The sequence below is a fragment of the Rana temporaria genome, chromosome 5 (assembly GCF_905171775.1).
Source record: "Rana temporaria chromosome 5, aRanTem1.1, whole genome shotgun sequence".
NCBI lineage: Eukaryota > Metazoa > Chordata > Amphibia > Anura > Ranidae > Rana > Rana temporaria.
Window position 1 is genome coordinate 398,648,859 of NC_053493.1, and position 24,416 is coordinate 398,673,274.

A 24,416-nucleotide genomic window follows, 5' to 3' on the forward strand; every position below is an offset into this window, starting at 1 on the left:
TTGACAAGAATCTCGTCAAGGAAAACAATGTTTCTTTTACGACAAGATTCTCGGTCGTGTGTACGAGGCATAATGCTGCGTACAGACGATCGGAAATTCCGACAACAAAACCGTGGATACATTTCCGACGGATGTTGGCTTAAACTTGTCTTGCATACACACGGTCACACAAATGTTGTTGGAAACTCTGAAAGCCAAGAACGCGGTGACGTACAAGACGTACAACGGCACTATTAAAGGGAGGGTCAATACCAGTCGTGTTAGTAGAAATTTGGTGAGAGCCGATTCGCGTTTTTCAGCCTCATGCTTTTCAGTCCGTTACAGCGTGACGAATGTGCTATCTCCATTACAAACGCTAGTTTTACCAGACCGAGCGCTCCCATCTCGTACTTGATTCAGAGCATGCGTGGAATTTTGTGCATCGGAATTGTCCACACACGATCGGAATTTACAAGAACGGATTTTGATGTCGGAAAATTTGAGAACCAGCTCTCAAATTTCTCAAATGTCCGATGGGGCCTACACACGGTTAGAATTTCTGACAACAAGCTCCCATCGAACATTTGTTGTTGGAAATTCCGACCGTGTGTACATAGTTACATAGTCAGGTTGAAAAAAGACACAAGTCCATCTAGTTCAACCATAAAAAAAAAAAAATATCAAACAATCCATTATACCCAATTCTATACCCACAGTTGTACGCGGCATAAGGCTTCACAAGTTCCTACAACTGGTATGTACATATGCTGAAAGTGAGTGTACAGCAGCTTCCATCTGACCTTTTTGCAGACATGTTTTATTAAATATTTTCCTACATACAATGCAACAAAGACAAGTGCAATGTGCATTAACCCGCAACAAATAATCAGAATTGCTCTTTCCGTGATCTGACTACAATGTACTGCAATTTAATCTGGTTGATATGGTCTACTGCACATCATCCCTGCCATCTTCCTTGTCTTACTGACCAAAATAGAAAAAAAAAGAGCTGCTTAAACCTGCGCACACTCATTATGTGTTTGGACAATTGCTTTAGGGTTGCTAAGCAAACAATGATAAACACAAAGCAAACATTGGTATATACCTTCAATTGATTGAGCAGCGCGCACAAATACTCTACCTGAGCGAACTTGAATACATTAAAGTAGAACTCAAAAGTTAAGACTTTCTATGTTATAGGGGGAAATTGAGATGTTATTTGTGCATAAAATGTACCTTGACAAATGTACTTTTTGAATGCGAGTCTTCCTAACATATATCAGTGCTCCTCCCGGTATGTGAGTGTGCAAGCCAAATGCCGCGTACACACGATCGGACATTCCGACAACAAAACCGTGGATTTTTTTTCGGACGGATTCTGGCTCAAACTTGTGTTACATACACACGGTCACACAAATGATGCTTGATTCCGAGAATGCATGGAATTTTGTGCGTCGCAATTGTCTACACATGCTCGGAATTTCCAACAACAAGTTTTGTTGTAGGAAAATTTGAGAACCAGCTCTCAAATTTTTGTTGTTGGAAATTCCGACAGCAAATGTCCGATGAGAACTACACACGGTCGGAATTTCCAACAACAATGTCCCATCAAATATTTGTTGTCGAAAATTTCTAGCGCGTGTACGCAGCATTATAGTTGCATATCTACAATGTAATATTAGGATACTGCTCCATCTGACTGCTAGTCTCAGGTGATTTGGAATGAGATTTGATGATATCCTTACTGTGCTGTCCACTGTTCTCCGTGTTGGAGGCTCTGACAAGCAAAGCCCTACCAAGATGGCGGCCTCTACCAAGATGGCGGCCTCCACATATAGACACAGTGCCGAACAAGACATGGTAAGTCAGTAATGGGGAAAAGATTAAATGCCGAGGGACCACAGGCAATAATGGTGACTTTTCTTTTGCCATCTGCCTTTTTGGGGGAACAGCTACCAGAGTTTAGTTCCTTAATGCAAACCTTGACTTATGCAACCGAGTCAGTTATAAAGGATATAGCACTGATAGTGTGGATTCAACAGCTCTTAGGCCTAGTTGCACTTTTCCATACAATTCACAGCATTTTGCATCCTTAAGAGAATTAACATACTGGCAACCCTGATAAAGGGAGAGTGTTTTCTGACCCCGAAATGCATTGGCTGTTTCTTAGTGTAAATGTATAATTAATTTGGACTCTTGGTCTGGTGCTTCTTCGATTTGTGCATGTTTTTTTCTGGCAACCTGCTGGAGTACCCATTGGAGGGTAGCCTTGTCTGTTGTGGGCAACCTGCCCTGATACAGTGGGTTCTCTGAATGTTTTTGTCCTCTCACTATTTTGTATGAACTAACATCAAAGTCCCCCCCTCACTCACACCACCGCCACCCCCTCCCCTCCCCATGGGAGACATACGGGAAGGCGGCCTTACTTTCGAGGATCGAGGACGAAGGGTAGGGGTGCTGCTCCTTGCTCCAGCCAAGGGCTTCTCCTCCCGGCCAAAGAGACGTTGGTTCTCCTCCCGGCCGAACAGGAAGTGGGTCCTAAGGCCCATTGGTCCTAAGACTCTCTGGCCAATCAGGTCTCAGGAACCACTTCCTGATTGACTGGGGGGGGGGGAGAATCAGGAATACAATAGCGAACATTAATTCGCTATTGTCACACAACTGGGTGGGCTCAGGGCGCAGTGCGTCAGACTCTAATCATGTGCTTCAAAAAAAAATTGAAATCCATGCATCCGGCGCCCTGCATGTAGATTAGGGGGCTGGGGCTCCTGCACCCTGCATTACAGGCCGTGACTGCTTGGAAGATTTTTTTATCATTGGACCATACTGGTGGAGGCACAAGCTATCACTGAGCACCTCCCTATATCCCACTTCCCCCCAATGATGGCATAAGTAATGAGGGAGCCCAGGAGTGGCACACCTTGCTATTTAAGGCTTATTCACATTTATGCATTGAGGTGACATGCAGTAAAATTAAAGCCCAATGCACTAATACAGAAGCAAGAACTCATCTTCACTGCAGCACACCTCACGTTGTGGGATGTTGTGTTGAAAAAAAAACATGACATGGGTCATGTCTGTTCTTTGCTACAAGTTGTGCTTTGGCAGGTCATTCAAAATTAATGGTTGGTCTTAACACTTGTGTGGCATTAGAATAGGCATTTAAAAGACTGGTGGTTCCAGGCATAGAGATCCCCCTGATTGCCAGCGGGGATGGGGCATGGAGACAGGTTTATGCTTTCTTGTTCCAAGTCAGCTACCCAAGCCTTACTTAATCCAATAGCTTAGTGAACTAGCCAGCCACCTAGCATCTTCAGAAAGAGACTAACAATGGCAGCCTCTATCTGTCTCTCAGGAGACGGTTGCTTTAAAGTGGACCTGAAAATTAGCTACCTAACATCTATAAATGTTGGGTGCCTTAGTAGTACCCTAAAAGAATTACCTTTTTTTCTTTAATTCTAATAGGAAAATAACAGTGAACTTCTGGTGACTTCAGCCTTACAGCTGAACATCAGCAGTGTGAGATCAACTAAGGCACTGCTAGTCTCTCCATATTTGGAACAAGCTCTGGTGATGTCACTTCCTCTGCTGCTCACTGCTTTCCTTGCTGGAAGGGAAGCTGTATCTGAGGACTTGCAGTGCAAGTGTCTCCTTACTTCTGCTATATTTGGGGAATCTGTGCTTCTTCAACTTCTTCTGCTTCTGTAATCCCTCATCAGCCCTCACATCACTAGAGGGCCAACATTTCTACGAGGAACGAGTCACCAGTACTAGAGGGCCAACATTTCTACGAGGAACGAGTCTCCAGTACTAGAGGGCCAACATTTCTACGAGGAACGAGTCACCAGTACTAGAGGGCCAACATTTCTAAGAGGAACGAGTCACCAGTACTAGAGGGCCAACATTTCTAAGAGGAACGAGTCTCCAGTACTAGAGGGCCAACATTTCTACGAGGAACGAGTCTCCAGTACTAGAGGGCCAACATTTCTAAGAGGAACGAGTCTCCAGTACTAGAGGGCCAACATTTCTACGAGGAACGAGTCTCCAGTACTAGAGGGCCAACATTTCTACGAGGAACGATTCACCAGTACTAGAGGGCCAACATTTCTACGAGGAACGAGTCACCAGTACTAGAGGGCCAACATTTCTACAAGGAACGAGAAAATGATTAACTGCATTTAGCCTAAAGTCAATACTGATGTCTAGTAATTTGCTTCAAGCATTTTATGGGCACAGTTTCCACAAGCTGGTTCCAAAGCACAAGGGTAATTTTAGGCATACTTTTCCTTTTCTGTTCTCTCCCCCCATTCTCTCCACCCAGAATAACAATAATGAGACACAAAGTGACTTACAATCCAAAATCTTCAAACATCTTCTGAATTAACCCATATGCACTATGATATAAGTATGTAAGTTAAGTAAGTAAGTTAAGTAAGGTAAGTATGACCTTATCATAAATGTATTTGTCCAGGGGAAGGTGGACAAAAATGGATGAGCCCACTAAAAGAGTAAAGTCCTTTAAATATGTCATTATGTTTAGTTGCTCCACACCAGCTGACAGCTGAAAAAAAGGCTTACAGTGGGAGTGTCTTTATAAGCTAATGGGTTGGAGGTGGAGTTGAGAAGGGAGTTTAGGGGGAAAGTTTAGGGTAGAAAATGTGGTGATAATTACTGGGCTTTCAAGGTGAAGGCTGGAGGCTGAGGACATTTCTACAGATATCAAAGGAGTGTGGTCACCTTGATTATGCTATAATAGCCTGGGTTGGTGGATCACAGCACCATTTGCTTCTTTAGGCATATATGTTTTGACAATGTATCTTGATGTTTTGCTGGAGTGATCCATTACATAAGAGTCGGATGCCATGGCCTCGGAGTGACAGGGTGATCAGTGGAGTGACACGGCCAGCAGTGTAATATACAGGATAGGATGTATCCACTTAAAGTGATCGTGTGACAAACAATCCGTCAGCCAGTTGCGTGCCAGCGCTGCTTAGTCTCTGCAGACCTGTTATATAATACCATCCTCACTTCTTAATCCAATTCAGAGCAGCCAAGCTCTAATCAGAGACATGACCTAATGACTGAGGTAGACTGTTACTATGTATAGCCCTTCCAGGAGCTCAAGATAGCACTGGCTATAGTCTGGGCTTTCATCACAGCGTGTCAGATTTATTAAGGTGTCTCAAATAGGAACTGCCTGTGCTGCCACACAGCCATGCTACAAAGTCTTTGCATCTAAGCTGACAAAACTATGGGGGTTATTTACTAAAGGCAAATCCACTTTGCACTATAAGTGCAAACTACAAGTGCAAAGTGCACTTGAAATTGCACTGAAAGTGCACTTGGAATTGCAGTCGCTGTAGATCCGAGGGGGACGGCCAAGGGAAATTAAAAATAGCATTTTAGCTTGCACATGATTGAATAATAAAATCAGCAAAGCTTCCCCTCATTTCAGATCTACCCCTCAGATTTACAGTGACTGCACTGCCAAGTGCACTTTTAGTGCATATTCAAGTAAACTTTGCACTTGTAGTGCAAAGTGGATTTGCCTTTTGTAAATAACCCCATATAAGCCTTGGGGAATTTCAACTACATTTCTGCCTGTTAAGCTTTAAAGTGGACAAAGCAATTAGTAATAACACATCCAGGTATGTATTACCCCTCACACAGATTACAATACTCCGCCTGACAATGTCTTTATCTTCTTTTCTCTCCAAAGGCATATTTGTTCAGGCACAATCTACTTCCTGACCTGAGATGTCGGGTTCGGGCTAACAAGCCCCCTTGTGATAGTTTTGGGCAGTGACAGGTCTTTATGGAGACATCATGGGTCTATTAAACCCTTGATGTCTCCACTGACTTGTTGGCAGGTGTCGGGCTGCTTTACGCATGGCCATAGCAAGCAGCGGAGCCAACTCCCAACGTATCACTGACCTTCTGGACAATATGATATGTTTGCCTATGACTCCTCCGATGTGTAGGTGGTGGGTGGAGACCAACCCCTTGACCACCCTCCTGGTTGTGTGGTCTGCCTTTCCCAGGCCCGGCAGCCTGGGGACACCAGTAAAACTCACTCTCACTCTCTTCAGAGCAGCATTCTAATTGAATAAAGGCACCATTTCTTACTTAAAAAGCCTTAATCAATCACATGGCTTCAATGGGTCGCAGACCGCAACACGGTTCCAACAGTAAACGGGCCCTTGGTCCCAGGCCTTGCCGGAGGCTGCTTGTGTCTCAATAGAAATCACTAACTCTCTATAAGTTTGATGTTCTTCCTGGGCTAAGGATGGGAGAGGCTGAGGGGTGTAACAGCTTCCAAAGTCCTCTCCATCTCACTTTGGCAGCTGGGATGGGGAGTCCCAAGTCACCTTGCCCTTCTCCAGCTGATGCAGTTATCACATCTATGGATTGGTAATATAGTATATTACATATTTGTTCTTAGGTTTAGATGGGTTTTAAGTGTTAAATGGTAATTTTAAGGTCAGGCAATAATTTTATAGGATAGCTGTTAGGTTGAACTTACAGTAACTGTTAGGGATAGGTTGTCAGTCAGGGGATGGATGTTCGTGGGGAAAATAATATTTAGCTCTTCTATTGGATTGGACTACACATGCCTGCCTTCGCTCCCCATTGTGCATTAATGAGCCTTGGCCGCCCATGACATTGTTGCTGGTTTTCCTTCCTTGGACCAATTTTGGTAGGTCCTGACCACTGCAGTCCAGGAACATCCCACAAGAGCTGTAGTTTTGAAGTTGCTCTGATCCAATCATTAACCCATTACAATTTGGCCATTGTCAAAGTCATTCAAATCATTGCGCTTTTTTTGGCTTTCAACACATCAACTTAATAGACAACATGTTTACTTGCTGCTAGAGGTGCACCAATACCTTTTTTTTTAAGATTGAGTACTAATGCTTTTTCTCAAGTGCTTGCCGATAAAAATTACCGATATCTGACCAGGTTCACATACACTATATTGTCAAAAGCTTTGGGACGCCTGCCTTTACACACGCATAAACTTTAATGGCAACCCAGTCTTAGTCTATAGGGTTCAATCAAGTCAGGCACTCATTTTGGATGAGAAGGCCTGGCTCACAGTCTCTGATCTCATTCAGCCCAAAGGTGTTCTATGCAGGCCAGTCAAGATCCTCCACCCCAAACTCGCTCATTTATGTCTTTATGAACCTTGTTTTCTGCACTGGTGCGCAGTCATGTTGGAACAGGAAGGGGCCATCCCCAAACTGTTCCCACAAATTTGGGAGCATGAAATTGTCCAAAATATCTTGGTAAGCTTACGCCTTAAGAGTTCCATTCACTGAAACCAAGGGGCCAAGCCCAACCCCTGAAAAGCAACCCTACACCATAATCCCCCCTCCACCAAATGATTTGGACCAGTGCACAAAGCAAGGTCCATAAAGACATGGAGGAGCAAGTTTGGATGGAGGAACTTGACTGGCCTGCAGAATCCTGACCTCAACTCGATAGAACACCTTTGGGATGAATTAGAGAGGAGACTGCGAGCCAGGCCTTCTCGTCCAACATCAGTGCCTGACCTTACAAATGCTCTTCTGGAAGAATGGTCAAACATTCCCATAGACACACTCCTAAACCTTGTGGACAGCCTTCCCAGAAGAGTTGAAGCTGTTATAGCTGCAAAAGGTGGGCCAACTCAATATTGAACCTTACAGACTAAGACTGGGATGCCATTAAAGTTCATGTGCGTGTAAAGGCAGGTGGCCCAATACTTTTGACAATAAAGCGTATGTGTAGTCCGGTTTTTGACAGAGGGATTTTAGCCCCCTCTGGTGCGACCTTGTTTAGTGGTTCAGGTGCAAATGATCAAAGTGTTTGATAATGAAAATAGCACCTGAACCATGCTTAAAATTGTACCAAACTCTTCTAAAAAACGCACTGCGACTGGCCCGCACATGTGAACTGTCTCCATTGAAAAGACTGCAAGTTCACATACTGTATCATGCGAATTGGATGCAGTTCTAAACGCATCCATTTTACATATATGTGAACCAGGTCTAGGTATCGGTTTTATTATTGGAGCATTTGCACGAGTACAAATGCTTATTATCGCCACCAATACCAATATCAGTATCGGTGCAACGCTACTTGCTACTTGCTGCCTAATATATCCCACCCACTTTCAGGTGCCATTGTAACAAGATAATCAATGTTATTCGCTTTACCCGTTAGTGGTCATAATGGTATGGCAGATATTTTCAACAAATGCCCAGTACACACGGTCAGAATTTCCGACAGCAAAAGTCAGATGTGAGCTTTTGGCCGGAAATTCCGACCGTGTGTGTAGGCTCCATCGAACTTTTCCTGTCGGAATTCCCGCCAACAAAAATTGGAAAACTGGTTGTCAAATTTTCAGAAGGAAAAGATTCAACGCTTGCTCGGAAGTATTGAACTTAATTTTCTCGGCTCGTCGTAGTGTTGTACGTCTTGACGGTCGAAAATTAGAGAACTTTTGTGTAACCATGTGTATGCAAGCCAAGCTTGAGCGGAATTCCGTCGGAAAAACCATCCAAGGTTTTTCCGATGGAAAATCTGATCGTGTGTACGCGGCAATAGACACATTACTGCCTGGTTTATAGGGACATCTTGATCTGGAAACGCCTCCTTTTCTAAGCTTGCCACACATTTCTAAGCGACTACTAGGCACCTTGAAACACCCATATATCTTACAGCCGCTAGCCTGAACTAATTATTTTTTATTTCTGTAGCAAAGCCCAGGCAAAGGTCTCTTTAATGTCCTTGTAAAGGCTCCGGACTTGCTTTTCCCTTTTCAAAGCATTTTCAGATATATTTGCCAATGCTAAGGTGTTGTGTAATCTGTTTTTCTCACATTCCGAGATGTTCATAAAAACAGGCCTGGTTATTTCTGATAAAAAAAAAATATATAACCTATATGTGTAGTTGGAAAGAGAAAACAAACCCAACAGGATTTAGCTGTCTATTCCCAGATAACGTACATGAGCTTCAGCTCCCAATAATTGTGTCATTGGTGTGGATTTTTGCACAGGAGATTGGCTTCTCAAACACCACAAATAGTCAAGTTAAAAAAAAAAAAAAACGAGATAATTTGTACTGCTAATGATACCCAACAATGTTATTTACACCAACTTTCAGTGAGGCTCAAGAGTTTTACAGTGCCTTGCAAAAGAATTCACAATTTTACCTATTTTGTTACATTACAGCCTTTAGTTCAATGATTTTTTTAACTGAATTATATGTGATGAATCAGAACACATACATCTAAGTTGGTGAAGTAAAATTAGAAAAGTATATACATAAAACTATTTTTCAGAAATAAAAAACTGATAATTGGCATGTGCGTATGTATTCACCCCCTTTGTTACGAAGCCCATAAACATCTCTGGTGCCACCAATTACCTTCAGAAGTCACATAATTAGTGAAATGATGTCCACCTGTGGGCAATCTAAGTGTCACATGATCTGTCATTACGTAGACACACCTTTTTGAAAAAAAAAACAGAGGCCCAGATTGTCAAAGGGCTTACGACGGCGCAACGCCATGTATGCCGTCGTAAGTCCTAATCTGGGCCGTCGTAGAATTAGTTACGCATAGATATCCATTAGATCCGACATGCGTAAGGCTCTTACGCCGTCGGATCTTAAATGCAATTTTTTTTTGTCCGCTAGGTGTCGCCTCTGTCGTTTTCCCTGTCGAATATGCAAATTAGCTAGATACGCGAATTCCCGAACATACGCGCGGCCGACGCAGTAAAGTTACAACGTTTATGTTAGGCTTTTCCCGGCTTAAAGTTGCCCCTGGGTATATGAGGCGCAACCAATGTTAGGTATGGCCGTCGTTCCTGCGTCGAAATTTATAAATTTACGTCGTTTGCGTAAGTCGTCCGTGAATGGGGCTGGATGCCATTTACGTTCACGTCGAAACCAATGATGTCCTTGCGACGTCATTTGGAGCAATGCACCCTGGGATATTTTACGGACGGTGCATGCGCAGTACGTTCGGCGCGGGAACGTGCTTAATTTAAATGCTACACGCCCCCTACCCGCCTAATTTGAATTAAGCGGGCTTGCGCTGGGTGATTTACGCTACGCCGCCGCAACTTTACAGGCAAGTTCTTTGTGAATAAAGCACTTGCCTGAAAAACTTGCGGCGGCGTAACGTAAATGAGATACGTTACGCCCGCCCTAAGTTACGCCATTCTACGAGAATCTGCCCCAGAGGCTTCAACACCTAAGCAAGAGGCACAACTAACCAAACACTGCCATGAAGACCAAGGAACTCTCCAAACAAGGAAGGGACAATGTTGTTGAGAAGTACAAGTCAGGGTTAGGTTATAAAAAAATATCCAAATCTTTGATGATTCCTAGGAGCACCATCAAATCTATCATAACCAAATGGAAAGAACATGGCACAACAGCAAACCTGCCAAGAGACGGCCGCACACCAAAACTCACGGACTGGGCAAGGAGGGCATTAATCAGAGAGGCAGCACAGAGACCTAAGGTAACCCTGGAGGAGCTGCAGAGTTCCACAGCAGAGACTGGAGTATCTGTACATAGGACGACAATAAGCTGTACGCTCCATAGAGTTGGGCTTTATGGCAGAGTGGCCAGAAGAAAGCCATTACTTTCAGCAAAAAACAAAATGGAACGTTTTGAGTTTGTGAAAAGGCATGTGGGAGTCCCTAAATGTATGGAGGAAGGTGCTCTGGTCTGATGAGGCTAAAATTTAACTTTTTGGCCATCAAATAAAACGTTATGTCTGGCACAAACCCAACACATCACATCGCCCAAAGAACACCATCACCACTGTGAAACATGGTGGTGGCAGCATCATGCTGTGGGGATGTTTTTCAGCAGCCGGGACTGGGAAACTGGTCAGAGTTGAGGGAAAGATGGATGGTGCTAAATACAGGGATATTTTTGAGTAAAATCTGTACCACTCTGTGTGTGACTTGAGGCTAGGACGGAGGTTCACATTCCAGCAGGACAATGACCCCAAACACACTGCTAAAGCAACACTTGAGTGGTTTAAGGGGAAACATGTAAATGTGTTGGACTAGTCTAAGCCCAGACCTCAATCCAATAGAAAATATTTGGTCAGACTTTAAGAATTCTGTTCACAATCGCAAACCATCCAACTTGAAGGAGCTGGAGCAGTTTTTCAAGGAGGAATGGGCAAAAATCCCAGTGGTAAGATGTGGCAAGCTCATAGAGACTTATCCAAAGCGACTTGGAGCTGTGATAGCCCCAAAAGGTGGCTCTACAAAGTATTGACTTTAGGGGGGTGAATAGTTATGCACATTGTATTTTTCTGTAATTTTGTCCTATTTGTTGTTTGCTTCACAATAAAAAAAAGTTGTGGGCACGTTCTGTGAATTAAATGATGCAAATCCTCAAACAATCCATGTTAATTCCAGGTTGAGAGAAAACGTGAAAAATGCCAAGGGGGGTGAATACTTTTGCAAGGCACTGTATATGCATTAGAAACAGAAAACAGAACTTTGTTACTCCAAGCATTCATTCTAAAGTTGGTTACAGTAGAATTTTGTTCCAAAACGTTCAGGTAAAAAACAATAAAAAAAAATAAACCAACTATTTAATCTAGCTTTACATTTAGAAAAAAAGACTTCCCCTCCGCTTCCCCTCTGTTCCTACTGCTGGATACCATCAGCTGAGCTCAGTTGCCTCTCTCTGCCCATCTTCGCTGCCGCCACCCGCCTCACAGCCTCACAAGTCACACTCTCAGGGCCCCGGCTACTACTGGGTGGGGTGCAGAGGAAGATCACTCCACCAGGGAAGGCAAGGAGATAAACAGGCAGGCGGCTGGCCGGGACTTGAGCCAAGGCAGAAGAACATGCGTGCGGAGCTGGATGGGCATGCGCCCAAAACTGAAGAAATATTCTCTTCACTCTGACCAGCACATGATCATCAGAAAAAGGCACAGATAATGGAAAAAATACAACCCCCCTATGCTAGTAGGAGCATCGGAGCAGTGATGTGTAATTAAGATTTTTTTTTTTATTCTGCACTGACTGTCTTTGAAATTGCCCCAGTCCCTGTTGATATCCAATCAAAACCGGGGACAGACTTGGTCCGGGGACAGTGTCCTCAATCTGGGGACTGTCCCCGGAAACCGGGGATGTCTGGTCACCCTACCTTAGACAAGAGCCTGGCAGGGGATGCTTGCAGCACTAGAGTACTTGGTTTAAATCCCAACCAAGACACTATCTGCATGGAGTTTGGATGTTCTCCCTGTGCTTGCATTGAATTCCTTCATGCACTCCATGTTCCTCCAAAGACATGCTAGGAGCTTAATTGGCTCTTGTCTAAACTGGCCTTAGATTGTAGATAGAGACCTTAGATTAATTGAATTTAACCATTACAGGTGTCATCCAGTCCTTTCTCCCCCCCGAAGGTCCACACACGTGACTCCTTGTAAACCTTTTCTGGCTGGCTCTCGCTCGGAGGAACGGGGGTCTTTCTGTCTCTGGATCATTTTATACATTTTAGCAATGATCTCTGGTTATATGCCATCCCAATAATCTTTGTGCGGTAAATATATTTCCAATACTATCCTTTTGACAGATGTCTACATTTTTGTTAGAGGGATAGAACTTTAATATTTCCCCTGAAGAAGACCGTGATAGTATTGGTCGAAACGCGTCGGGGTACTCATATGGAAGTTAATTGAACTACGGCTTATCATGCACTGTATTGTTGTTGATTATTTGCTACTGTTGGTATATATATATATATATATATATATATTTTTTTTTTTTAATCATGTATAACCAGAGTGTACTATGTTTACTATTTTTTTTTAAATGACCAAACTATGTTGTATTTTTACTGTATTGTATAAACCAAGTAAAGATTGAATTTTAACACCTAAAAATTATTTCCTAAATTCAGTACATCATGCCGCTAAAAAACCCCACCGGGGGACCTTTTCCATTTTGTTTGAGACCTTAGATTGTAAGCTCCTTGAAGCCAGGGATCGAGTTGAATGTACAATATGTAAAGTGCTGCGCAAACTGCAAATGCTTTAAAAATATCTGTAATTAATAAATAGTATAACAGTGAAAAATAAATGATACAGTTTAAATTTAGCAATACCATATCAGTGAAGGCAGACTTATGATCAGCCATTGTTTTTGTGTATTGCTATTTGTATCACACAAACCCAAAGACGTCTTACAAAGAACAACCCCTAACTGCGGAGACATGGAAACCATAACATAGTAGTTACCGGTCATAGACATAATAATATAACATTGCAAAGGACGACATGCGATAAAACAACAAGCATAAACAATGCATATAAAAAGACAAGCAAAACAACAGAGGGTCCAACAGAAACATGCTCCATGCAGAAAACAATCCATTCGGCAGATCATGCGCTCATTATGTCAGAACAGGTATACAAGAGACATCGGGACGTACGTGGGGGTTTGTCTTATAACATGGTGCCAAGAGCAAAACCATGCTGTGAACCCTCACAACCAATCACTGATGAGCTTTTAGCAGTCTGGTCGAGGCAGACTAACATAAGATGATAGCAGATTGGCTATTTTAGGTCAATCCTGCTCTTTGTATTACGTAATGTTTTTTATTTTTTTACAACCCTTTAAGAAACATATAATTTAGGGGAAAATACTATATACAACATTAAACATAAAAATGAACATTTTCACAAAGGATCATTTCTACCACATAAAGAGCGCGTTTTGTGTTATTTATGTTATTGGGTTAAAGTGGAGTTCTGGCTTTTTTTTTTATATTAATCCCAGCATTATTAATTATTATTAAAAAATAAAGTATACAAGGTTCGTTTTGGATGCTGTTAAAATATAAATGTCACACTCACCATTGTGTCCCTACTGTTGTGGCCGTTGCCATCGTGATTGTGGGCATCTGAAGTCCAATCGATAATTCTTCCTGGATAAGCTTTGGAGAGGTGCATGCTGGGTAACCAGCATGCACCTCTCGATCTCGCGCACGCGCAATTCACCGGCGTCCGTAGCACCGATTGTTTTTACTGTTGCCATAACAACAGGAGGCGACGAAGGAAGGTCCCGCCCCGTTGTTATGGCAACCAAGATAAACACATCTCGGCAATACGATCCGCCCTTAATTGCGACATTTCCTCTTCTGCCCACAGACTCCTGGGAAATGATGTGTCAGCATTTCCCAGGAGCACAGGCGAGGGAGGAAGTGACCTTGACCTAGTAGCGCCGCCGACCAGGAAGTGGCAGATTAGGAGGACTACATTTCTTAATTACATTCCCAACAGAGGATATTGACATCTGAAAACGCTTTGCTATCTTCTTATCGCCTTCTCCAGCTTTGTGAGCGTCAACTATTTTCACTTTCAGTTTTCTAGACAACTGCTTAGAAGAACCCATGGTGCTGATTGTTGGGGCAAGGTCAGATGAGTCTGGGCATTTAAAACCTTTGAGATTGACATCACCTGGTCTTCCCAGACGATGATTGAGAACAATCCATGACACTGGCAGGTCTCAGCTTTGCAAAGGGGGCAGTGCATGCTATAAATTCTGCAGGGTGCCCAAACTTTTGTAGACGCCATTTTTTTGTTTTCTGTCATTTTGAAAGTGTAAATGATGAAAAAAAAATCTAACTTTTTTTGACGTATTATAAGAATGTCTAATCTGTAATTTGATGCTTTTTGGAGATTTTTCCATCTTTCCTTGGCTTCGTTATGCACATTAATACAATTTTTTACCTGGGGTGCCCAAACTTTCGATCTCCACTGTAACATGCAACCATCGCTTCCCACATGTACATATAACATGCAAACATAGCTTCCCACATGTACATATACAATCACACATGAACAACAAGCGCCCAGAGGCGATTAAATTCGCATGTGCTGCGCTATATAAGTTTTTCATTCATTCATTCATTCACACATCATACATAAAGTGATTATTTCAAATATTGATACACATCAGTAAAATATATTTACATTAAATCAGAGTTCCACTGAGTTCCACCCTGCCATTTTTTATTTTTTTTTGCATTCTCAGACTCCTGATTCTGGTAAGTAAAAAAAAAAAACTGTTTCCTCCAAATGTTTTTTTATAGGTTTCCAGGAGTCTGAGAATGCAAAAAAAAATTAAAAATGGCAGGGTGGAACTCAGTGGAACTCTGATTTAATGTAAATATATTTTACTGATGTGTATCAATATTTGAAATAATCACTTTATGTATGATGTGTGATTGTATATGTACATGTGGGAAGCTATGTTTGCATGTTATATGTACATGTGGAAGCTATGATTGCATGTTATATGTACATGTGGGAAGCTATGTTTGCATGTTATATGTACATGTGGAAGCTATGATTGCATGTTATATGTACATGTGGGAAGCGATGGTTGCATGTTACAGTGGAGATCGAAAGTTTGGGCACCCCAAGTAAAAATTTGTATTAATGTGCATAACGAAGCCAAGGAAAGATGGACAAATCTCCAAAAGGCATCAAATTACAGATTAGACATTCTTATAATAAGTCAAAAAAAGTTAGATTTTATTTCCATCATTTACACTTTCAAAATTACAGAAAACAAAAAAATGGTGTCTGCAAAAGTTTGGGCACCCTGCAGAATTTATAGCATGCACTGCCCCCTTTTCAAAGCTGAGACCTGCCAGTGTCATGGATTGTTCTCAATCATCGTCTGGGAAGACCAGGTGATGTCAATCTCAAAGGTTTTAAATGCCCAGACTCATCTGACCTTGCCCCAACAATCAGCACCATGGGTTCTTCTAAGCAGTTGTCTAGAAAACTGAAAATAGTTGACGCTCACAAAGCTGGAGAATGCTATAAGAAGATAGCAAAGCGTTTTCAGATGTCAATATCCTCTGTTGGGAATGTAATTAAGAAATGGCAGTCATCAGGAACAGTGGAAGTTAAAGCAAGATCTGGAAGACCAAGAAAAATATCAGACAGAACAGCTCGCAGGATTGTGAGAAAAGCAATTCATAACCCACGTTTGACTGCACGATCCCTCCAGAAAGATCTGGCAGACACTGGAGTTGTGGTACACTATTCCACTATAAAGAGATACTTGTACAAATATGGTCTTCATGGAAGAGTCATCAGAAGAAAACCTCTTCTACCTCCTCACCACAAAAATCAGTGTTTGAACTTTGCAAATGAACATATAGAAAAGCCTGATGCATTTTGGAAACAAGTTCTGTGACCCGATGAGGTTAAAATAGAACTTTTTGGCCGGAATGAGCAAAGGTACGTTTGGAGAAGAAAGGGCAGAGAATTTAATAAAAAGAACCTCTGTCCAACTGTGAATCATGGGGGTGGATCAATCATGCTTTGGGGTTGTATTGCAGCCAGTGGCACAGGGAACATTTCATGAGTAGAAGGAAAAATGGATTCAATAAAATTTCAGCAAATTTTGAATGGTAACTTGATGCCATCTGTGAAAAAGCTGAAGTTAAAGAGAGGATGGCTTCTACAAATGGATAATGATCCTTAACACACCTCAAAATCCACGGGGGATTACACCAAGAGGCGTAAACTGAAGGTTTTGCCATGGCCTTCACAATCTCCTGACCTCAACATAATTGAAAATCTATGGATAGACCTTAAAAGAGCAATGCGTGACAGACAGCCCAGAAATCTCAAAGAACTGGAAGACTTGTGTAAGGAAGAATGGGCAAAGATACCTCAAACAAGAATTGAAAGACTCTTGGCTGGCTACAAAAAGCGTTTACAAGCTGTGATACTTGCCAAAGGGGGCAGTACAACATATTAACTCTGCAGGGTGCCCAAACTTTTGCAGACGCCATTTTTTTGTTTTCTGTAATTCTTGAGAGTGTAAATTATGGAAATAAAATCTAACTTTTTTTGATATATTATAAGAATGTCTAATCTGTAATTTGATGCCTTTTGGAGATTTTTCCATCTTTCCTTGGCTTCGTTATGCACATTAATACAATTTTTTACCTGGGGTGCCCAAACTTTCGATCCCCACTGTATATATACATGTGGGAAGCTATGATTGCACGTTATATGTACATGTGGGAAGCTATGATTGCATGTTATATGTACATGTGGGAAGCTATGGTTGTATGTTATGTGTACATGTGGGAAGCTATGGTTGCATGTTATATGTACATGTGGGAAGCTATGGTTGTATGTTATGTGTACATGTGGGAAGCGATGGTTGCATGTTATGTGTGCATGTGGGAAGCGATGGTTGCATTTTATGTGTGCATGTGGGAAGCTATGGTTGCATGTTATATGTACATGTGGGAAGCTATGTTTGCATGTTATATGTACATGTGGGAACTGGGAAGCTATGTTTGCATGTTATATGTACATGTGGGAAGCTATGGTTGCATGTTATGTGTACATGTGGGAAGCTATGGTTGCATGTTATATGTACATGTGGGAAGCTATGGTTGCATGTTATATGTACATGTGGGAAGCTATGGTTGCATGTTATATGTACATGTGGGAAGCTATGGTTGCATGTTATATGTACATGTGGGAAGCTATGTTTGCATGTTATATGTACATGTGGGAACTGGGAAGCTATGTTTGCATGTTATATGTACATGTGGGAAGCTATGGTTGCATGTTATGTGTACATGTGGGAAGCTATGGTTGCATGTTATATGTACATGTGGGAAGCTATGTTTGCATGTTATATGTACATGTGGGAAGCTATGGTTGCATGTTATATGTACATGTGGGAAGCTATGGTTGCATGTTATATGTACATGTGGGAAGCTATGGTTGCATGTTATATGTACATGTGGGAAGCGATGGTTGCATGTTATATGTACTGTTATATGCTGTGCTTCTTCCTTAGTAGTGCTGCACAGTCATTTTACTTTGCTGTTTTTCTCTTAAAGCAGTCTGTGGGTCAGCACAGACCTGTAATACTTTACTGAAAATGAGATTCTAGATTAAATTTGATCTCAGATGCTGTTCAGCAATAATGTTCAGGGCTTGCAGTTACATATGTTAGATATGCAACTGGGGACAGGTTCACTTTATGGGCACAATTTGGACATCCTTCTTCACTTTACGGACACAAGTTTGCAGTTGTATATATAATTTTTCACGCAAAATAAATGAATTGTATTTATTTTCATTGAATTTCCACTACCCTTTCCATCACCCTGTGTTGTGTAGCTTTTCAAACTGCAGGACACTGACACTGCATGGAGGAGGCTTTCTCCTCTTCTCCCTCCATAGAGAAAGGGGTGTTTTTTCCTGCTCCCTGCATAGTGAGGGAGGGGGGCCTTTTCTCCTTCTCCTTGCATTGGGGAGGCTCTCTCTCCTTTTCCCTGCATGGGGAGGCATTCTCTTCATCTGCTTTCAGGGGGAGGTGTTCACCCCTTCTCCTTGTATGGGGGAGGCAATTTCTCCTTCGCTCTGTATAGGGAAAGATTTCTCTCCTTCTCCCTGCATGGGGGAGGCATTCTCTTCTTTTCTCTGCACAGGGAAGGCTGTCTCTCCATCTCCCTGCATGGGGGAGGCATTCTCCCTATGAGGTGTTCACCCCTTCTCCTTGTATGGGGGAGGCATTTTCTCCTACTCTCTTCTTCTCCCTGCATGGGGGAGGCTTTCTATTCTTTTCCCTGCATGAGGGAGGCTTTCTCTTCCCTTCCCTGCATGGGAAAGGCTTCCTCTTATTTTCTCTGCAAGGGAGAGGCTTTCTCTTCTTTTTCCTTCATAGGGGAGGCTTTCTCTTTTGCCTGCACTGGAGAGGCTTTATTGTCCTTTCTCTGAATAGGGGAGGCTTGTTCTTCTTTTCCCTGCACTGGAGAGGCCTCCTCTTCTTTTCCCTGCAAGGGAGAGGCTTTCTCTTCTTTTTCCTTCATAGGGGATGCTTTCTCTTCTTTTACCTGCACTGGAGAGGCTTTCTATCTTTTCTCTGCATAGGGGAGGCTTTATTTTCTTTTGCCTGCACTGGAGAGGCTTTCTCTTCTTTTCCCTGCACTGGGTAGGCTTTCTCTTCTTTTCCCTGCATAGGAAAGGCTTCTTCTTCTTCTTTTCCCTGCAAGGGAGAGGCTTTTTCTTCTTTTCCCTGCACTGGAGAGGCTTTTTCTTCTTCCCCTGCATAGGAGAGGCTTCCTCTTCTTTTCCCTGCAAGGGAGAGGCTTTTTCTTCTTTCCCCTGCACTGGAGAGGCTTTCTCTTCTTTTCCCTGCACTGGATATGCTTTCTCCTCTTTTCCCTGCACTGGGGAGGCTTTCTCTTCTTTTACCTGCATAGGAGAGGCTTCCTCTTCTGTTCCCTGCAAGGGAGAGGCTTTTCTTCGTTTCCCTGCACTGGAGAGGCTTTTTCTTCTTTTCCCTGCACTGGAGAGGCTTTCTCCTCTTTTCCCTGCACTGGAGAGGCTTTCTCCTCTTTTTCCTGCACTGGGGAGGCTTCCTCTTCTTTTGCTGCATGGGAGAGTCTCCCTCTTCTTTTCCCTGCAAGGGAGAGGCTTTTTCTTCTTTTCCCTGCACTGCATATGCTTTCTCCTCTTTTCCCTGCACTGGGGAGGCTTTCTCTTCTTTTCCCTGCACTGGAGAGGCTTTTTCTTCTTTTCCCTGCATAGGAGAGGCTTCCTCTTCTTTTCCCTGCAAGGGAGAGGCTTTTTCTTCCTTTCCTGCACTGGAGAGGCTTTCCCTTCTTTTCCCTGCAAGGGAGAGTCTTTCTCTTCTTATTCCTTAATAGGGGAGGCTTTCTCTTCTTTTCCCTGCATGGGCGAAGCTTTTTCCTCTTTTCCCTGCACTGGATAGGCTTTTTCCTCTTTTCCCTGCACTGGGGAGGCTTTCTCTCCCTTTCCCAGCATTGGGGAGGCTCTTTATCCCTTTCCCTGCATGGGGGAGGCTTTCTCTCTTGTCCCCTGTATAAGGGAGACTTTCTTTCGTTCTCCCTGTATGAAGGAGGCTGTCTCACCATCTCCCTGCATGGGGGAGACATTCTCTTCATCAGCTTGCAGGGAGAAGGTTTTCACCCCTTCTCCTTGCATGGGGAAGGCATTTTCTTCTTCTCCCTGCATAGGGAAGTATTCTCTCCTTTTTCCTGCATGGAAAAGGGCTGTCTCTCAAACTCCCTGCATAGGGGAGGCATACTCTCCTTCTCTTTGTTGGTAAGAGGTGTTCTTTCCTTCTCCCTGCATAGAGGAGGCTGTCTCTCCTTCCTGCAAATGGGGGGGGGCATGCTCTCGTTCTCCCTGCATGGAGCAGACTGTCTCTCCCTCCCGCATATGGGAGGCTGTATCTCATTATCCCTGCATATGGGAGGCTGTCTCACTAACTGTGTGGTAAAGCTTTATTTTGTAAAGAACACCCAATCAGGAACAAGGAAAAGAAAAAGAAAAAATAATGTTGCTTGCACATGATTGGCTGATGGAAACCAGCAGAGCTTTACAACATTTACTTGTAATTGAAAACGAGTGTACAGTCTATTCGCCTTTAGTAAAATCCCCCCAATGTCTGAATCCGAAATTAGGATTAAAAAATTAATGAAGAAGGCAGGAGGAAGGCAATAGGGTACACTTATCCTAGATGTCCCATCAAAAGTCAAGCTTGAACATATGTTTGTTTTCCAGGGCCAGAAAAGAACATTATCAATCCAATCCCAGGAGAAGTAGGCATGGTGTCAAGTCCCACTTCAAATTTTAGAGCTGAAAATTTGACATGAGCCCGCAGCCCAACTGACAGTTTTTGTGATGTGCAGTTACATCTTTTTTAAAATTTTTAAAGAAGAGAGCACATTACTTATTTATACCAAGTCTTCCTGTAATGTTCATTTCAGTCATGGGTGCAAGGTGCAGTGGTGAGTCTACAGCAAGAGCTCTGCAAGTCTACAGCATGAAAATTCAGCCACAGTGCCCCTGTGGTGGGATGACTACTGCACAACATAACTGAACCAGAACTTGCAGCAGACATTGCTTACGGGATTTGACTGACAGCAGCAGGAGCCAAGAGTTTCTGCTTCTCTCAGCCAAGCCTGTGAGAGTGGAGGGAGAGGAGAGAAGACCGGGGCAGACAGGCACAGTGCTGGATAGATACAGGACTCAGGTATGTATTTGGGAGGGACGGGGGGAGGGGGCACAGCAAATGGCAAAACGTTTTATGCCTTGATCCAAGAAATGTGTTAAAGCAGAGCTCCACCCTAAAGTGGAACTTCTGCTCATCAGAACCCTCCCTCCCCTCCGGTGTCATGTTTGACACCGTTCAGGGGGGAGGGGGGTGCAGATACCTGTCCAAAGACAGGTATTTGCACCCACTTCCGGCCACACAGTCTGCGGGTAGACTGCGGGCAGGACGTCAGATCCCGCCCCCCGTTGTGTTCTGGGAAACACACGGCTCCCAGAACACGGCGGGGACCAGTGAGCACGGTGCACATGACTCGCGCATGCGCCGTAGAGAACCGGGCAGTAAAGCCGCAATGCTGGATGGCGGTGGGGGCAGCAGAGTGACGAGCCATCGCTCGTCCTCTGCCGCCGACGGCGCTGGACTCCAGGACAGGTAAGTGTCCTAATATTAAAAGTCAGCAGCTGCAGTATTTGTAGCTGCTGGCTTTTGATAAAAAAAATTTCGGCTTTAAGGTAAAAAAAAAGTAAAACCTTTGGAAGCACTTCAAACGAGGCTAAGACTAAGGAATTCAAAATAGATTTTAGGAGAAATAGGGGAACTGGTTATGTTGTGATTGGTGGAATGGAGGTAGAGAGGGTACAGGAGTTCCAATTTCCCAGGGACAACTCTTATGAAGGACTTGTCATGGACAGGGCATGTATTTTACCTGGTGGGTAGAGCTAATCAGAGATTGCATTTACCAACCAAGAAAGCTGACGAAGGCCAGATTTTCAAAGCGGGACCTCCTCGGCTTCTACAAGGTTGCCATTGAGTGAGTGTTGACTTATTACATCTCTTTGTGGCAATGGTTGTGCATAGTCCATGATAAAAATGCCTTACAGAGGGTGATAAAAAAACAAAAATGATTACGGGGGTGGATCTTTCTGGTATTGAGGAATAGGGGAGAAGTAGATGTCTCTAGAGAGCCCACAGTACCATAAAGGATGGTTATTACCTTGGTAATGCTTTGTTTGGACTGCTGCCTACTGGTAGGCAGTTAGGCCCCCGTTCACATTAGGTGATTTGGAATTGCAGGTGGAAACACCAGGATTCTGCCTGCGATTCCAAATTGCAGCAAAATGCGTGATGAGCGATTTGGTGCTGTTATTCCTGATGGTACCTCAAATGTGGTGCCATTCTGATGCGGTTGTCGCATGGCAGAATCCCATGGCAAAACATAAGTTTAAAAATTGTGCCAAGGTTGTCACCTGAGAAGGAGCAGGAGCTTCTTTTTGGCGACAAACGCGCATTGGGCAGCCCAATGAAGCGATTTGCAGAGGGAAACTCCCCTTTCCACAACGCAATGTCTGAATAAGGCCTTAAGGAGCATTGACTCCAGCACCTCCAGCCTAAAAAATTGCTTCTTTCTCCGGTTCTTATAGCTCTTGAATTCTGGAAGAGTTTTGAGATAAACCATATTTATGGGAGTCTACTCTATTAACTGTGTTGATGTTTTATGTGAAATATGGGGTGTTTTTATGTGCTGGGGATACAGCTATGATTCATTTTATAATTTTTAATGTAGAATGATAATAAATTCTTCTTAAATCCCTTATGTTATGCCACTGCCCGCCCTCTACCAATGCAGCCCCCCCCCCCCCAGACCTAGTAAGTTGATGGGTAGAATGGCCTTGGTCACGTGACCACTGAATTACAGTTAAAAAAGATGACTTCTTTAAAAAAAATTACAGTAATTCTTTATTATTTGACATTTCTAAAAAGTGTTTGGGTTTCATATCATGATCTTCACATATACCGTATATACTCGAGTATAAGCCGACCCAAATATAAGCTGAGGCACCTAATTTTACCACAAAAAACTGGGAAAGCTTATTGACTCGGGTATAAGCCTAGGGTGGGAAATGCAGCAGCTACTTTAAGTGGAAAGAGGGTCAACAATGCCCCTTGCTGTGCCCATTTAAGCCCTAACTGTGCCCATTTATGCCCTTACTGTGCCCATTTGCAGCCTTTACTGTGCCCATTTGCGCCCTGTGTCCATTTGCATCCTCACTGTGCCCATTTACGCCCTGTGTTCATTTGCATCCTCACTGTGCCCATTTGCAGCCCTTCCTGTGTCCATTTGCATCCCTTACTGTGCCCATTTGCAGCTCTTAGGCCTTGTACACACGATAGGTTAACCAGAGGACAGCGGTCTGATGGACCATTTTTATCGGTCAAAACCGATCGTGTGTGGGCCCCATAGGTTATTTAACCATCCATTAAAAATAAAAACAACTTGCTTTAAATTTAACCGATGGATTCCTAACCGATGGGAAAAAAACGATCATTAGTAGGCACAACCATCGGTTAAAAATCCACGCATGCTCAGAATCAAGTCGACGCATGCTTGGAAGCATTGAACTTCATTTTTTTCAGCACGTCGTTGTGTTTTACATCACCGTGTTCTGACACGATCAGTTTTTTAACCGATGGTGTGTAGGCGCGACGGACCATCAGTCAGCTTCATTGGTTAACCGATGACAACGGTGCATCAGACCGTTCTCATCGGATGAACTGATCGTGTGTACGAGGCTTTACTGTGCCCATCTGCAGCCTCACATACCTCCATGTTTTACCAACTTCTCCCACCTACTCCCGCGGTTTTTACTGTAGATGGCGACCGTTGCCGGGTGTATTGCGCATGCGTGAGCACGTCCTTCGTTCAACGCACAATAATCCCCCTTCACACACAGCAAGAAAGACGTTCTCATGGACGTGGAAGTGCTCGCGCATGCGCAGTACACCCGGCAATGGCTACCAACACAGCGCTGACTCGAGTATAAGCAGAGAGGGTGATTTTTCAGCATAAAAACTGTGCTGAAAAACTCGGCTTATACTCGAGTATATACGGTACTTTAATTTCAGCCCCAGGGGCAATAGCCACCTAAATAAAGCAGGCGAATCTCCCCAATGGGGACACAGATGGAGATAAAAACCTGGACAGGGCTTTTGACCCTTCCCTATGCTAAAGTTTTGGCTTTATATACACTTTAAGCTTGCATATGCTCTTGAAGGATCCATTTTGCACAGAAGGTAGCATCTAAATGTTATTTTTGAGGCTACAGAATGTTGTTACTGTATGAACATTCCACAGTCTCCCATGGATAACTGCAGAAAGACCCAACGGCAACAAGAACGTGAACATTTCACACCAAGCACAGAAAACACCTCTGTATAGGCTGAACAGAGCATAAACAGGTAAATAATACCCTTTAAACAATGAAGTAAGTCATTGTCCTTCATCAGAATTGTACATATTCTCATAAAGGTGGGGGTTACACTTTATAAATATATCTGATT

The 24,416-nt window shown here is 43.3% G+C and overlaps 1 protein-coding gene across 2 annotated transcripts in view; it reads right to left on the bottom strand.

Annotated features, from left to right (window-relative positions):
- ADCY8 (adenylate cyclase 8) overlaps positions 1-24,416 on the bottom strand; it is a 387,999-nt gene that overhangs the window by 155,530 nt on the left and 208,053 nt on the right. The gene's annotated exons all lie outside the window — the stretch shown is intronic.